The 16,665-nt window shown below is 41.1% G+C and overlaps 1 long non-coding RNA gene across 1 annotated transcript; it reads left to right on the top strand.

The window, feature by feature from the left end:
• The first annotated feature begins 2,430 nt into the window (after nt 1-2,430).
• On the top strand, nt 2,431-15,931 carry LOC145713369 (uncharacterized). Its single transcript, XR_014136475.1, has 3 exons — nt 2,431-2,469; nt 7,014-7,086; nt 15,369-15,931. It is a non-coding gene; the product is annotated as an uncharacterized LOC145713369 (long non-coding RNA).
• Nucleotides 15,932-16,665: the final 734 nt, after the last annotated feature.

Here is a 16,665-nt window from a genome sequence, read left to right as displayed (position 1 = left end):
TCCTTTCTCTATGGAGTTAGCAGGATGTGCTAAATTCCTCCATCATGAAATTAGGACAGCACAAGTGAAATGTTGTCTGCCAGTACGAGGCTTATGGATACTCAGTGCCCGAGGTTTTCATCAAATGCTAATCACATAGGCATCTTCTCCTTAGCATGTCCCAAAATTCCAGGTTTCCACCAAGGAAATCAAGTGTACAGCCTTAAGGACATTGCTTGTACCAGCACTTAGGCACAGTGAACCACTCTTAACCAGCTAGGGAATGGTGGGAACCCTCCTTAAATCCAAGATCCCAGGGAACAACCAAGGGCCAGTCATTCAAGTAGGATGTTCTGAGGGTAGCCATCTTTGGCCTGCTGGATGAAATCTGTTCTGCATAGGAATTATAGCCCTGACGTCATTTTTGGTGGTGTCTTCAAATTTTGTTTTACTAGCAAGTAACATGATGGTTACCATGGTACTGGTTTCAGTTTCATCATCCATATGAAGTAGGTATTTGTATAAAAATTACTAGGGCAATATGAGGTCATTATAATCTCTTTTTTTTATGTGATTAAGCTTTCATTATGATTCTGAGGTATGATCAACATAATGATTTTTGATTTAAAATTAGAATGAAAATCTCGTAATTATATGGAAAACCCAGGTTTGATTCCTATGGTGCTGAACCCCTGTTTATAGGTATAAGATTTTGGATCATATTCATCAATTGTTTTGTTGCCTAAGTATACAAATAACTGTTGTATTTTTGTGTTTTGTTTATGCATTTTCATACACTTCCAAATGGGAGACAGTACCCCTATTGTGTTACTTTGATCTCTATTTTAATGTTCAAGGTGACTGTATCATGAGTTAGTATATGCTAAGAGTAGCTTCAATGGAAACCATATTTTGTTGTTTTTGTTGTTTCATACATTTAGTAAGCCTGATGTTTTACATCAGTTTTAAGTTCACAGCAAAATATAATAGGAAGTACAGAGTCTCCATATACCATACCATGCTCCCGTACACGCCTAGCCTCCCCTGTTGTTAACATCTTGCACGACAGTGGTCCATTTTGAGTAGGAATTTTTTTTTTTCAGTTCCTTGGTTGAGTTTTGAGCGAGAGAGCATGCATGCGTGTGAGCAGCCAAGGGGCAGAGGGAGAGGGGGGAAAGAATCCTGTGCTGTCAGCCCAGAGCCTGATGCAGGACTTGATCCCATGAACTGTGAGATCATGACCTGAGCTCAGATCCAGAGTTGGACGCTGAACCAACTGAGCCACCCAGGCACCCTGACAACAGTGGTGCATTTTCTCTGGACACGAACTCTTCATTTGGAGGCCAAGTCTCTAATTTGCATTAGTGTTCAGCCTTGGTGTTATACATTCTATGAGTCTTAACAAAGGTGTAATGATGTGAATCCACCTTTGTGGTACCGTGTGAAAGAGTTCCACTGCCTGAAAAGTCCTCTGTGCTGTGCCCGTTTCTCCCTACATTCACCCCAACCCTTAGCTCCATAGCCTTGCTCTTTCCAGGTGTCATGTAGTTAGAATCATAGAGTGGATGTCTTTGAATGTTTAGAAAGTGAAAATATCCTGGTAATTGAATGTAGGCATTCAAGATATTCTTTGCCCTTTGTTTTGTTTAGTTGCTCATCAGTAGAGGATCTGATGACCTCTGCCTTCCATGACAAAAAGTATGATTTCTCTAGATGTGTGTCACCTAATGGGGAGGGTTGAGAAAAATGACCTCATGAACCACTACAGAGCACTCACATTGGGATCATCCTCCTCTGTGATGTGCGGTGGGTCTAGATAGACTCTCTAGCAATGGAAGGAGACAGCCTCAAGAGGTTAGAACTATATCAAAGTGGAATGCCAAATCTTTCCTTCTTACGTTGCCATTGGAAATAAGACGAGGGAGAGTCTGTTTGCTATGGTTTGGCCATGCTGCAAAGTACAATAGCTATAGAGCACACTTTGTGAGGGGGTGTTTCCTCCTAAAACTGAAGAGTGTCTGTTGAAGAGCTGGGGAGGTTCTGCCGTGTTACAGCAAAACAAAGATACTCTCTTTCAACTCCTCTAGTACTGAAAGTCCAGAAAAATCATGCTAGTTTCAGTCTGACATTGTCAGCTCATGATAATCATTCTCCTAACGATACCAGTTTCCTCCAGTGTCACAGTGTCGGTCAGTGATGGCCATTGTAAACATCAGTCCCCCTGTAGGTGTCAAATTCTGATAAAACCCATTCTTGCTCTTGGTCAATATAGAGGAGAAAGTAAGATTTCTTAGTGCTTTAAGCCTACGAATGGTATAATTACCATTCAGTGTAGTGTGGTTTCCAGGTGTGGTCCCAAAGCAATACTTTTTAACAAATCATAAGCCGTACACTTGTAATTTTCCTCTATTTTTCGATTGTTGATTTAACATGTATTTTGCTTTCATCTTTAGGAGCAGATAAGAATGCTGAGGAAGATTCTATAGCCAGGTAGGATATTTATGGATTTGTAAAAATGACATTTGCTGGGGCACCCGGGTGGCTCAGTCGGTTAAGGGTGTGACTCTTGATTTCAACTCAGGTTTGTGAGTTCAAGCCCCCCGTCGGGTTTTGCGCTCACAGCCTCCTTAGGATATCTTTCCCGACTTCTGTGGGCACTCACTCTTAAAGTATAAAGGAATGAAATGAAATGAAACGGATAATGAAAGGAAAGGGAAGGGAATGAATGAACTGAAAATTATGTGTCTCCTAAGGGAACGCAGAGAACAAAAGCAGTTGTTGCGTGTTCTACACTGGACCAGACACTATATCCTATGGGTAACATCTGTTCAGTTATATAGTCATTGTATAGCTTTGCCAAGTAGCTGTGCTGTTGTAGCCTACATTTTATTACTTTGGCAACTGTGGTTCAGGGAGGTTGACGACTCGACCATGATTCCATAGTTAACGGGTAGCTGAGGGGCTTTGCCCATCAGCCCGTGAAGCTTCCACATCCATTCCCTGGTTCCTCAGCAGCACTGAGATGAGGATACAGATCCTAGGGCAGATCAACTCAGAATGTCAAAGGTAATGATGTCGGAACACTAATTTAGGGTTTGCTTAAGAACCCAGGTTAGTCCAAGCATTTGGCCTCATATATTTGACCACTAGTGCCAACCAAAGTCATTAGTGCAGTGGTAACTAGTCCCTTGTTTTTACCATCCGAGATTTTAGGGTGGTTGTCAGCTATGGCCATGGTGTCAAGGCTTTTCCATAAAAAGCAAGATGTCATCAGGCAACTCCTTACATGTAGTGATATCCCCTCTTCTTGAGACAAATGAGTTTTCTGTAAGGGAAGGATATTTAGTTGTAGACCATGTTACATTAACTAAACTCACTCTCTATTTCGAGGATATTGCTATATGATTCTCTGTTGCCTAAGTTCCCAGGCTGGTTTCCCTTTGGGCTAGTATCCTTGTCTAGTTCTAGGAATCTTTTCGGGTTTTTTTGGATTTTTTTTTTTTCCAATGACTTTTTGTTCTGTGTTTTTGCCTTTTGACTTTCTTCTCTTTTTTCCTTGGTATTTCTTCTTTTTTTTTTCCAATAATTTCCCTACTTCTGCCATTTAAGGACTCTCCATTATTCCAGAGGCCAAATCAAAAGCACTTAGAGTCTCCAGATTTAGGGAACCTCAGAGATTAATTCCTCAAAACACCCTCTGGTCCGTCAACCTATGTTTCACCTCCTTGCCCAATGGTTGTTTCCCTGGAGAATTGGAAACTCAAAAGAGATTGAAGTGACCTATTTGGATATGATAAGTGACAGAAATGCGATTTAAATTCTGGTTTTCTTTCTTTCTTTCCTTCCTTCTTTTTTGTCTTGATCTTGCAGGCAACTGTTTTAATAATAGAAGGCTGGGGAGTGGGTCTAATGAATAGAGTGAAGGAGGGTAAGAATCGAATTAGCAGAGGAGACCAGGTTTCAAGGAGAACAACACTGAGTTGGTTAGGAATACGAGTTTGAGAAAAGATGTCAGAATTTGGGGGGTTATGCCAAGTGAGATAAAGGTGAATGACAGGAATGAAGGACCCAGGATTAGGGGAGTTGTTTAGAAAGGCATATTCAAATAGAGAGTTCAAGAGGGTCGTGATCAGTTTTCTGCTTTTGTGTGTGTTGGTTTCATTAAAGGTGCGAGCATACCTCAGATTTTCTGATGAGAGAGATTAAAAATCATTTGAGCTTCTGGGAAGAGTCTGTTTACAGCAGATAGAAATATGATATCCCCTACTTCCACCCCAACTGAGGGAGGATAGCTTAGATCCTCTCAAGGAATTGGGGGTGGGGGTGAAGATTCCGAACATCAGAGATGTATGGCCCAAGGCAAGCTGTCTCCTCACTCCACCTCTTTTCCTAAATCTGTGATGCCCTTCCCATGTACTTGTAGGGCTGGGCAGGGGTAGGTCTGACTTGTGAAATCAGCAAGGGAGCTTCATCTGGATCGGTGGTAACATGCCTATGTTGAGGTGACTGTGTGGATGAGTGAGGCTCCCAATTCGCTTGTTCTCCAGGAGCAGGACATGGTCCCTACCCTCGGTCATTGGAGCCCATCCTTGTTGTAGGAGTGTATGGCTTCATAGGCTACAGATTGAAAGGTTGGGGAATGCCACAGAACCGTGCTGAAGAGTGATGTAGGAGTGGGAGCTCATAGGGAAGAAAATATTCAGGCAGCGTATAGAGAAATAGAGGCACAACTACCAGGACCATTTTGATCACAGTCTCCCTCCTTGGGTAGCTGAATGCCCCTGAAGGCTTGGAGTGTCTTGCTAGTTATTATGGACCTAAGTAAGGCAAGACCAGTGTGGGAACAAAGTTGGCCTTGGGAACTTTGAGTCTTTCAATCTCTAGTTAGTACTACCACTCATAACATAGAAACCTAAACTTCGATACGTTTACTTAAACGGAGGTCTACGTGACACACAATGTAATATGTGATGCAACAACTCTGGATGTTTCACCGTGATCGCCATAAGCGTAGCTCCCATCTGTTAATGTATGAGGCTATTACGATACCACAGGCTAGATTCCCTATGCTGTACCTTTGAGCCTTGTGATTTATTCATTCTATAACTGGAACCCTGAACTTCCCTCTCCCCTTCCCCCATTTTGTCCATCCCCCCACCTCCCCTCCCTTCTGGCAAGAGTCAAATCTCTGCATTTATGGGTGTGTTTCTGCTTTTGCTCTGTTTGTTCATTGATTCCCCTTTTTACATTCTACACAGAAGTGAAATCATAGAGGATTTGTCTTTCTCTGTCTGACTTATTTCACTTATCCTCATGCCATCTAGGTACATCCATGATGTTGCAGGTAGCAGGATCTCATTCTCATTTAGAGCTGCGTAATATTTCATTGTGTGTGTGTGTCTGCGTGTGTGTTTGTGTGTGTGTGGTATCCAAACAGTATTGTGGGTACTGGCGTACAAAATAGCCTCATTGCTCAGTGGAATAGAACCGCAAACCCAGGCATCAATCCACCACTGTATGGTCAGTTCATCTTCCACAAACAGGAAAGACTATCCAGTGGGGAAAAGGCAGTCTCTTCGCCAAATGGTGTTGGGACAACTGGACAAGCCACATGCCAAAGAATGAACCTGGACCAATTTCTGTACCATACACACAAATAAACTCAAAATGAATTAAAGACCTAAGTGTGAGGCTTGAAACCATAAAAAAAAAAAAAAATCCTTGAAGAGAGCACAGGCCGTCATTTCTGTAACTTTGGCTGTAGCAACATTTTACTATTTATGTCTCTTGAGCCAAGGGAAATAAAACAAGAATAAAGTTTGAGGACTACTTCAACCTACAAAGCTTTTGCACAGTAAAGGAAAGAGTCAAAACTGAAAGGCAACCTCTGGAATGGGAGAACAAATTTGGAAATATTTGGCAAATCCAGTAAAGGGTTAGTGTTCACAATGTCTAAAAACTTGATTCATGTCAACATCACCCCCCTCCAAAAAAGCCCAGTTTACAAATGAGCAGTACACATAACCAGACACTTTTCCAATGACAACATACAGATGGTCAACAGACACATGAAAAGATGCTCCCCCAAACTACAACGAGATACCACGTCACACCTGTCAGAATGGCTACACTCCAAGACACAAGAAGCAAGTGTTTGCGAGGATGTGGAGACTAAGGAAACCTCTTGCACCGTTGGTGGAAATGCAAATGGGTGCGGCCCCTGTGGAAAACAGTATGCAGGTTCCTCAAAAAATTAAAAACAGAACTCTCCTATGATCCAGTAATTGCACTACTGGATACTACCCAAGAGAATACAAAAACAAGAATTCCACGGGACACACGCACTCCTGTGTTTATTGCGGCATTATTTCCAACAGCCAGCGCAAGCGTCCATTGACAGCTGAGTGAACGAAGAAGAAGCCCTATATGAATGTATGTGTGTGTGTATATGTATATCCACACACACACACACACACACACACGCACACACACATGCACACACACACACACTGTAATATTACTCAACCATAAAACAATGCAATCTTGCCATTTGCAATCACCTGGATGGAGCCTGAGGGTAGTATGGTAAGCAAAGTCAGGGAAAGACAAATACCATATGATTTTACTCATGTAGCCCTTAAGAAGCAACAAACGAGCAAAGGGAGGAAACAAAAGGGGAGACAAACCAAGAAATAGGCTCTTACCTGCAGAGAAGAAACGGATGGTTGTGGAGAGGAGGTGAGTGGTGGGAGGGGTGAAAGAGATGATGGGGATGAAGGAGTGCCCTTGTCATGATGAGCACGGGATGAGTATGGAGTTGGTGAATCACTATTTTGTACAACTTAAACTACTATAACTCTGGATGTTCCTATTACCGGAATTAAAATAAAACTTAATGACAAAACCAGAGGCCAACTTTTCATTATACCAAGAAACTTCGTGGAATAAACAGATAGGTGACCTTTCCCTTAACTTTTTTAAATTTTGTTTTTAAATGAATGAACATGTGTTTGTTGTATTTTTTTGCTCTAAAGGCTTTCCGACAAACCTGGTCCTGACGATTCATGGTCTACCTCATCTAGCCAAGACTTAGATTTTGGTACCAAGGTAAAGTACCCTCCTGTGAAACTCACTTTCCTGCTCTGAATTGAGTTTTCTCCCTTATTCACTCTGAAAATTTAAGAGGAGCCTGTGTATCATCATTTTATGTGTGTCATGGAAAGTTGGCAAGAACAAACCACTTTACAGATACATGACGCGTTGAATGTTTTGTTTTGTTTTGTTGTACTTTGGTAAATCCTACAGGTGGAGGCTGATAAAAGAATGGGCTGGAAAATATATAATGACCGTCAAATTATATTGGGACAAGCTTTCCCACAATGGAGGCAATATGACGTTTGCTTAAGGATAAGGATTCTTACTGTGATCGTAACATGACTGATAATACTCACGCCTAAATGAAACGTGATTGGGTCCAAGTATCTATTGTAGGTTGCCCCCCGCCCCGGGCAAGTTTTATTTTGGTGAGATACAGGATTTTCCTTTGGCTCTATCCTTTGTTCTACATTTAGAATAAAACCATATTAGAAAATGTAGAAATTTAGATGTTTACATTATTTCTCAACATTTACCTTACAAAGGTGTTCCCCTGTAGTTTTGAAATAACTCCATGAAGAGTAAGTTAAAATTGTGCATCTCCCCGAAGAATACGTATTTTGCTGAAAAGAGTAGCTCTATGGGCAGAGGCTCTTCATAGCCAAGGTGTCAAATTTCTAATTTCAGAAATCTTGCCCATTCTAGCTTTGAACACTATCTCCTCCTAGTCCTTGTGTCAGATTCTAAAATTTAAAGTTTCAGACATCTGATATTTATTTCAGTATTCATTTCAAAGCCCCTAAATCATGATAAGCTCCTGGAGGTTAGGAAACGCACTGGTTTGACTCCTGGAGCTCCTAAAATAAAGTCTTGCTTGGAAGAAGCAATGTCATGGTTTTTGAATGTGAACAAATGAGTAGGGAAATGGAATTCCGTAGAATGGAGTTTGAAAAGTAACAAAATACGCATGATATATCACAATTAAATATGTGAATTTAAAAAGTCAGGCTTCAGTTTATATTCCGTTTTAGTGTTTAACATGTATACACGCAAATGAATCCTATTGAGGCAATCAGGAGTTACATAAGAAAGAAGGTTACAGTATATTTTTAGTATCCTCCCATTGTGAGCTTAGAAGTGCAGGGAAAAAGTCGTCAGCCTTTGTTGGTTGAACCCCATCTGTGTCCCATTACCTACATCCTTTAAATGTTCCCATTTCTTCCTAGAATTCTCATTCCCAATTCTTTCTCCATAGTGAATGTTGACGTGTTAGGAACCTCTCTTTTTCTGTTCTTTTGTTAGTCTAGTAATAATTTCTAGCTTTTCGGAAGCGATAGATGCCAGGAATTGAACAATTTATTTATAGTGAAAAAAATTAAATTCTTTATTACAGTATTTATAACCAGATAACTGTAGAGTGATAAGAGTCAGTATTATTAGGGATATACTGTGAATCAAAGCCTCTCTTTTACATAAATATTATATACATAGATACATAGATGGATATGGATATAGATAGATAGATAGATAGATAGATAGATATAGATAGATAGATATAGGTAGAGATATATATAATATACACATATATACACATATATTTACACTTATATATAAATACACACTTATATGTATACATATTTATGTACACCTATACGTACACACACACACACACACACATACATACATATATATATATATATATATATATATATATATATGTATATCACACATATATAAAGACATATATCTTTAAAAGGTTTAAAAGGGACTATTTTTCATAGTATATTCCCAATCCTACTTATGTACCTGTTGAAAAATGTATGTTGTTTCCACTTACCTTCTTTGGCTCACATTTTTCCTTTTCTTTTTTGTCTTAAGCTCATGCTTGATTGATTGGTCATTTGTTTTGTTTTGTTTTGTTTTGTTTTTTCCTTTTTCCCTCTTCTCAACCCATGCTTATTACGGTATTTTTAATTTTTTTTCAAAGTTTATTTATTTTTGAGACAGAGAGAGACACAGAGTGCAAGCGGGGTAGGGGCAGAGACAGAGAGACACACAGAATCCAAAGCAGGCTGCAGGCTCCGAGCTGTCAACACAGAGCTCAACGTGGGGCTGATAACCACAAACCGTGAGATCATGACTCATGAGCTGAAGGTGGATGCTGAACTGACTGTGCCACATATGTGTTCCCCGCACCGGGCTCGTTTTTAATGGTTTACCCCTACCCTAATTTGTCCTTGCAGAAACTATTTCTTTAGTGTCTGTTCTTTTAGTACATCACTGTCTGTCAACTCCATTGTCAACATATTGGTTATGGAATTCTACTGTCTGTGTGTGGTTTCCATCCAGGGCTCGTTGCCCCACAAGGTTTATTATTCTTGTTTTTCTCTTTCTTGGAAGGGGCTGAGATAAATGTTTTTGAAATGTTTGCATTTCTCTTGGAAAGGGAGGGAGAGAGAGAAAGAATGAGCAAGTGCTCGTTGTTGTGATCTGACAATATGCAAGGTATGATCTCAGTCCTTTTATATTTGTGGAGGGCTGTTTTGTGACCCAGGATGTCACTTGGAGACATTGGAGAATGTTCTATGTGCACTTAAGAAGAATGTGCGTTCTACTGCTGTTGGATGAAAAGATCTTAATATATCGGTGTTGATATCCATGTATATAAATGTATATATATGAGGCCAATATATATCTATGTATATCTGAATACATCTGGTCCAATGACACATTGGATCTGTGTTTCCTTACTGATTTTCTGCCTTGACGATCCGCCTTTTGCCATGAGTGGAGTCTTAAAGTCGTCTACAATCATGGTATTTGTATGTATACATTTAATCATGTTTGTGAGTAATCGATTCATATGTGTGGGCGTTTCACTTTGGGGGCATAAACACTTGCAATTGTTAGCTCCTCTTGATGGATAGACCCCTTAATTATGATCCAATGCCCTTCTGAATCTGTTACTACAGTCTCTGGTTTAAAATCTAGTCTGTCTGGTGGAAGTGTGGCGACTCCAGCTTTCTTTTGACTTCTAGTAGCATGATAGGTGGTTCCCCATACCTTCACTTTGAACCTGGAGGTGTCCTGGGGTCTAAAATCAGTGTCTTGTTGACAACATATAGATGGATCTTGTTGTTTGGTTTTGTTTTGTGTTTTACCCATTCTGATTCCCTGTGTCTTTTGATTGCGGCATTGAGTCCATTCCCATTCAGAGTGATTAGTTAAAGATATGGATTTAGTGTCATTGTGTTATCTGAAGGTTTCATGCTTTTGGTGAGGCCTCTGGTCCTTTGTAGTCTCTGCTGCTTTCCACTCACAGAGTCGCCCGTTAGGATCTCCCGCAGGGCTGGTTTAGTGGTCATGAACTCCATTAGGTTTTGTTTGTCTGGGAAAGCCTTTCTCTCTCTTTCTGTTCTAAATGTCAGCCTTGCCTGGGAAGGGATTCTTCGCCGCAGATGTTCCCATTCAGCACATTGACCGTTTCCTACCCCTCCCTTCTGCCCTGCCAAGTTTCTTTGGACAGGTCTGCTGCTACCCTTATGTGTCTTCCCTTGTCGATTAAGACCCGTTTGTCCCTAGCTGATTTCAGAATCCTCTCCTTATCTTTGTAGTTTTCCAGTTTCGCTATGGCATGTCGTGGTGTTGACCTGGGTTTGTTGATTTGGAAAGGAATTCTCTGTGCCGCCAGGACTTGGATGCCCGTTTCCTTCCCCAGATGAGGGAAGCTCTCAGCTATAAGTTGTTCAAAAAAAACCTTCTGCCCCTTTCTCTCACTCTTCTTCTTCTGGGACTCCTAGGATCTGGCTAATATTTCATCTCACTGAATCACCTAGGTCTCTAGTACCTGCCTCGTGATCTAGTCATTTCCTTCCTTTCCTTTCCCTGCTTCATCTTTGTCCACAATTGTATCTTCTGTTTCACGGATTCTGTCTGCTGCTTCTCCCGTCCTTGCTGTCACTGCATCTAGTTTACTTTGTATCTCCTTTACACCATTTCATGTTCAGCGTTCATCGTGACGATTCCTTAGGTCCTTGATCTCTGAAGCAGTAGATTGTCTGCTGTCTTCTATGCGTGGTTTCAAGCGCAACTATGCGTCTTATGAGTGTCATTCCAAAAATGTGCTCACATATATGGTTTCTGTCTCTTTTGAGCCCTTCTCTGGCTGTCCTTTCTTCCCGGAATTTTTTTGAGGGGAATTCTGCGATTTCGTCGTTTTGGCTAGATTCCTGCCCTTTATGTGTGTTAATAGCTTGTTCTGTGTCCCACACCTGCGAGTACTACTGTAATAAAAAGACCCCCTACACTGTCCAGGGCCTGGCAGTTGAACAAATTTTTTTTGAGTGTGTTGTGTGCACTCTTTCGGTGCGTCTTTGGCTGCTGTTCTCGCTACTTGGAGTGGCGGTTTGGGCCTTCCAACAGGTGTGCTTTGATTTGTTTGTTGAAGTAATCCTGGAAAAAAGGGGAAGAAGATGGGGAAGAATCCTTAGCCCAAACAAAAAGAGAAATGACTGGAGTTGAAAAAAAGACCAGGAAGTGACTCAAAGGAGCTAGAGGGCTTAATCCAGAAAGAGAGGGAGGAAAATGAAGAAGGAGATCTAGAAAAGTATAGAGAAAATGCACAATCAAACAAACAAAGAACCAGAACAGAGGATCAAAGGAAAAAAATATATAGATATATCTATAGATATATCTGTGTATAGATATATAGGTATATATTAAGATATAGAGATAAATGTAGATATATAATTAGCTTTGACCCACGTCAACTCGAGACTACTAGGCTGTTTCCAAAGGGAGAAGGGGAAAGAGGAGAGTAGAAAGAGAAAAAAGGGAAAAGAGAAGAAAGGGAAAGCAAAGGAAAGAAAAGATGGGCGCCTGGGTGGCTCAGTAGGTGAAGCGTCTGACTCTTGAATTTGGCTCACGTCATGTTGTCGCTGTTGGTGGGTTCGAAACCCCCAACAGGTTCTGCAGTGAGAGCATGGATCCTGCTCGGATTCTCTCTCTCTCCCTCTCTCTGCATCTCTTCTGCTTGATCACTCACTCTCTCTCTCAAAATGAAGAAATAAACATTAAAAAAGAAAAGGAAAGACAAAAGAATAATAACTCAAACGAAAACAAACAAACAAACAAACAAACAAACTAAGATAGAAAACCGGAGGAGAGTTGTCTATTGGTGCCTGGGACTGGTGGCTGTGCTGGTCTAGAGCAGGGGCTATCTGGTCCCATCAGTGTCAGTCTCACTCCTATAGAGAAGCAGTTACGAGGCACAGAGTGTCAGGGTTTGGTGTAATGGGCCTGCCTTCACTGAGGCTCACTGTCCATTCCCTGAAGCCCCACGATGTTGGTCATGGGGAGAGACATGGCGACACCCCATCTATCCTGCCCACACGAGGTGTCTCAAAACTCACTGTTTAGGCTATCCTCACGGAATAGCCTGGGGAGCCGGCTTGCCTTGCTGCACAGTCCCCTGTGCCACCTGAGTACTGAGCTGGGATTCAAAACCCTGCAGGATCCCGCTTTGCTCGGACCTGGTAGTGGAGTTGCGCCACTCTGCCCAGTGGACAGAGGGCCTCTGGCTCGTGCCTGCACGGTCTTTTTCCCTTGGGCAGGGCAATACCTCCCCTTTCCACCATACTCAAGGTGTTCTCTCCCAGTGTAGCCCTGAGATTGCTACCAAGCCTAGGGGCGGCTCCCTCCCCACCAGGCATGGGAGGTGGTAGCTTTGGTCGAGAGAAAGTGTGGCCACCTTGAAAATTCTGTTTTTTACCCTCTACGGCTGTTTTCCAAAGTAGAAACTGGCTCTCTGGACCTCTCCTTGGTCTGTGGTCCGGACAGGCTTTCTCATATCCAAATGCACTTGCCACAGCCTCTCTCTCTCTACCTTCCTTTCGTTTCTCCACCAAAGGCCTTCCCCCACTGCATGCCTGTGCTGCCCATTTTATTTCTCCCAATTCTCATACACACCCTTCTGTCCCGCCAAGCTGTCACTCTGCACCTGCGGAGATTTTTCTGTCCCTCTGCAGCCTGTATTCCTGGTATTCCAAGTGTTGTGACCTCAATACTGCTGTGTTTGAGGGACAAGGGAAATTCTGATCCCCTCCCCTGCCATCTTAACTCCCCCCTCCACCTTTTGCTTTGCTTTTCGCAATTGCAAAGTTGGGTGCCTAATCGACTAAGTCACCCAGGCCCCCCAAAGAATACTTGTTTTCCATGGGAAGATGTTCAAAGGCCAATAAAATGGCCCTTGTGTCCAGAAAAGAATGGCAAAGTTAGAATGGGTTTTTGATGTTCTCATTTGGGGCTATAATAAGTTCCCGTAAGCTCTTAGCGATGACATCATAAAGGTATACATTTGACCCTTGAACAAGATGCGTTTGGACTGTGGGAGTCCACATACATACAGATTTTTTTCAATAAATACAGTACCATCCTGTAAACATATTTTCTCTTCCTTATGATTTTCTTTTGCATCTTGGTTTTTTTTTTTTTTTTAATTATTCATTTTGGGAGAGAGAGAGAGGACAGAGCACGTGAGTAGGGAAGTGGGGGCAGAGAGAGAATTTTCATCAGGCTCCACACTGTCAGCGTTCAACTCAGGAAGTATAGATCATGACCTGAGCCAAAGTCAAGAGCCTGACCCTGAACCGACAGTGCCACCCAGCACCCCTTCCTTACGAGTTTCTTAGTAACCTTTCCTTCAGTTTATAGTGTAAAAATACAGTATGTAATACATATAACAGGGAAAACATGCATTAATCGACTGTGTATATTGTTGGTAAGCTCAGCATTCCGTTATCCTAACTCTGACCTCCCATGCTCAGTTTACAGAGTCAATGGCCAAACTAGGCCGAAAAGGTAGATTAGACCTAGAGAGCATATACAAGCGATTCTGCTTTAATGTTCTGGTTTTCAATACATATATACTTTTTGATTTTTAAGTGTGATTGCTTTTAAAGTAGGAAATTCGGTAGGAATTTTTGTTTTTTTGATTTGGTTTTGAGGTTTCAAAAGATATTTGTGGATTTTCGAGGGCATGGCCATCAGAGCCCGTAACCCTTGCTTTGTTCAAGGGCCAACGGTATAGTGATTTGGTACTTTTGAGATCTTCTCAGTGAGATTAGTGTAAATGTTTTGACCTTAATTAATTGGTCCTTGTATACTGAGTACGTACCAAGCAGTTAGCTACTGAGTGTACAAGCGGAGGGTTTAGGTTGTTGTGGTCGGAGCAGAAAAGTAAGTCAACAGCAATCTGTTATAAGTCACTATAAAGGCTTCATCGGTAGGGAATGGACGATGTTAGTTGAGAGAATATTGGGGGCGTTTGTAGTGAGGATGAGGATGAGAGTGGGAGTGGGAATTTTGGTAGTCAGAAAAGATCTGAGAGTGGCAAAAGGTGCCAAGTGAAAGATGAGAAGGACCAGTCGTGTAGACCGTGGCGAGGGACATTCTGGACAGAGAGGACCACGGATCATCATTTTACTCCAACGTCTTAGAGTGACCAAGCTGTAGGAAGGCTCACTCCATCATCATCATCATTATTATTGTTGTTGTGTGTAAAAAAGAAAATGTGCATAGTGAAATGAGTGCTTGGCACATTTTAGGTGACTAAGACATACATGTTCTTATACTTGCCGTTTGAATGCTTACTACACATTCTGAAGAGTTCCATACCTATATCTACATTGTTTCTGCTACTAGTTCATCATAATTTTAAGAAAAGTTTTTCTTACTACTTTGCCATTCGATCCAACCCTTCTTTCGTCAAGAAAAAGGTCAAGCCTCTGTTTACCTAAACGAAGCAGCAGCTACGACAGTGTTTTGTTGATACACAGCATGATATACTCCAAAGTTTCTGATCATGTGAGGTATGAATTGACACTGAAACAAATGTCTGCCATTTTACTAGAAGCAGTTTTCATTTATAGCAAGTACACTTTTAAAGATTTTGTTTCAAAACTTATTTCACATGTCCTTTTATTTTGGTCAGGAATGCAAAGGAAGGGGTTTTGTTAGTTCCTTTTTGAAATCTGCATACAAGCCAGGCTTCTGCCTTTGAAAGTATTTATTCTGGCCTTCCATGATCAGTTTAGAGAGTCAATAGCCAAATGAAGATTCAAAGGGACGCTGAATCAAGAGAGCATATATGAGGTTTTGTATTTAAATGTTTTGGTGTTCAATACGGTTTTCTTATTTGCAAGTCTGATAGTTATTAAAATCATAAATTCAGATATTTTCTTGGAAAAGGATTAGGAAGTCTTCACGCAACTCATTACTGATGCTACTTTTAACAGTGTGTGTCTGAGAAGCCCAACAAAGATGTTCCTCATGTCTCTGGAGCTGTGGATCAGAAAGGGCAAAGTGTATTAAATGGACAAGTAGAAGGTAAGAACTGTATTTTATTCAAAGGTCATTTGACAGAATGTTGATTTCAAACAGGAATACTGATATATTCTAATATCTAAAGAAAACGGCCTGTTAAGTGCATAGGAAAGAGAAAGAGATGTGAAAAGGAGATAAGTTGCATATCGTATGTGGTGTCAGCAACAGATTAAATTGAGAGTGCCACCAAAGGACCTAAATGGCTAGTTCCCTTTCAACACACTGGAAGGCCTAAGGAACCTCAGGAAAGAAGAGACGAGCCAAACAGGGAATGATGTGAATGGCGGAGACTACAGGGAGTAAATGAAGGAAAGTAAGCCGGTGTGTATTGTGTTTCTACTGGAAGGTGGTAAAATACACTAGTCCTTTAAAGGGAAGAGCAGACTATTTGAAGTGCAGCAACACTATCAGGTGAGCTTCTCGTACCAGAATTTGTCAGAGTAGTATCCCCAAATGTCCCCACTCTTACTGTGATCCTCACTGTTGGCAAGACATTAAGGACTGACCTAGCTGATGATGCAGAGTTATGTCCTAACTACCATGGGTGAACGAACATAAGCATTTGTAGTCAGTGATAAATGTATATACGTTAATGCCATATAAAATGGGGGTACTTCATACGGTAGTATCATTTAGGGCAAAATAAGAGAATTGGAAGGAGGGTCAGATAGGGAGACATCAAGATAACTCATCTGACATTTTGGATGCCGTATTTGTGAGTTTTGATTATTTTGGCGATAACTGCCTCTAATAGGTGAACTATATTTTTAATGTTCTAGGAACATAAGGAAAAGAAACAAAAGAACACTATAATCAGTAGTATGTTTTCATATTCTGTCTGACAGTTCTGATTGTTGTAGAATGATCCCTGTTACTTCTTTGATTCCTATCTGCCAGAAAAATGAACTAAGTCCTAGGTAGTTGGAGAAAATTAACTGACTTTTCATATTTCAGAGAACTTTTATATGGTAGAACATAGGGGCAATCACCAGGATTTGCTCTCTCTCTCTGTTTTTTTTTTTTTTTTTTTTTTCAGAGTAAAATAAGATTGTTGCTTGTTTCACACTTTCTGACATCATGATTTCATCTATTCCTTTTAAACCTTTCTTCAAATGGATATGTAGGGATGTAGGAATTTTCAAGGCAAACACCAAGAAAAGAGATTCCAGGAAAGGTATTCTGTGACATAACCTTCTGACTGTAACCACG

Source organism: Panthera onca, chromosome F1, assembly GCF_046562875.1.
Source record: "Panthera onca isolate mPanOnc1 chromosome F1, mPanOnc1 haplotype 2, whole genome shotgun sequence".
NCBI classification, from domain to species: Eukaryota; Metazoa; Chordata; class Mammalia; order Carnivora; family Felidae; genus Panthera; species Panthera onca.
This window is presented reverse-complemented; position numbering and strand designations above follow the sequence as displayed.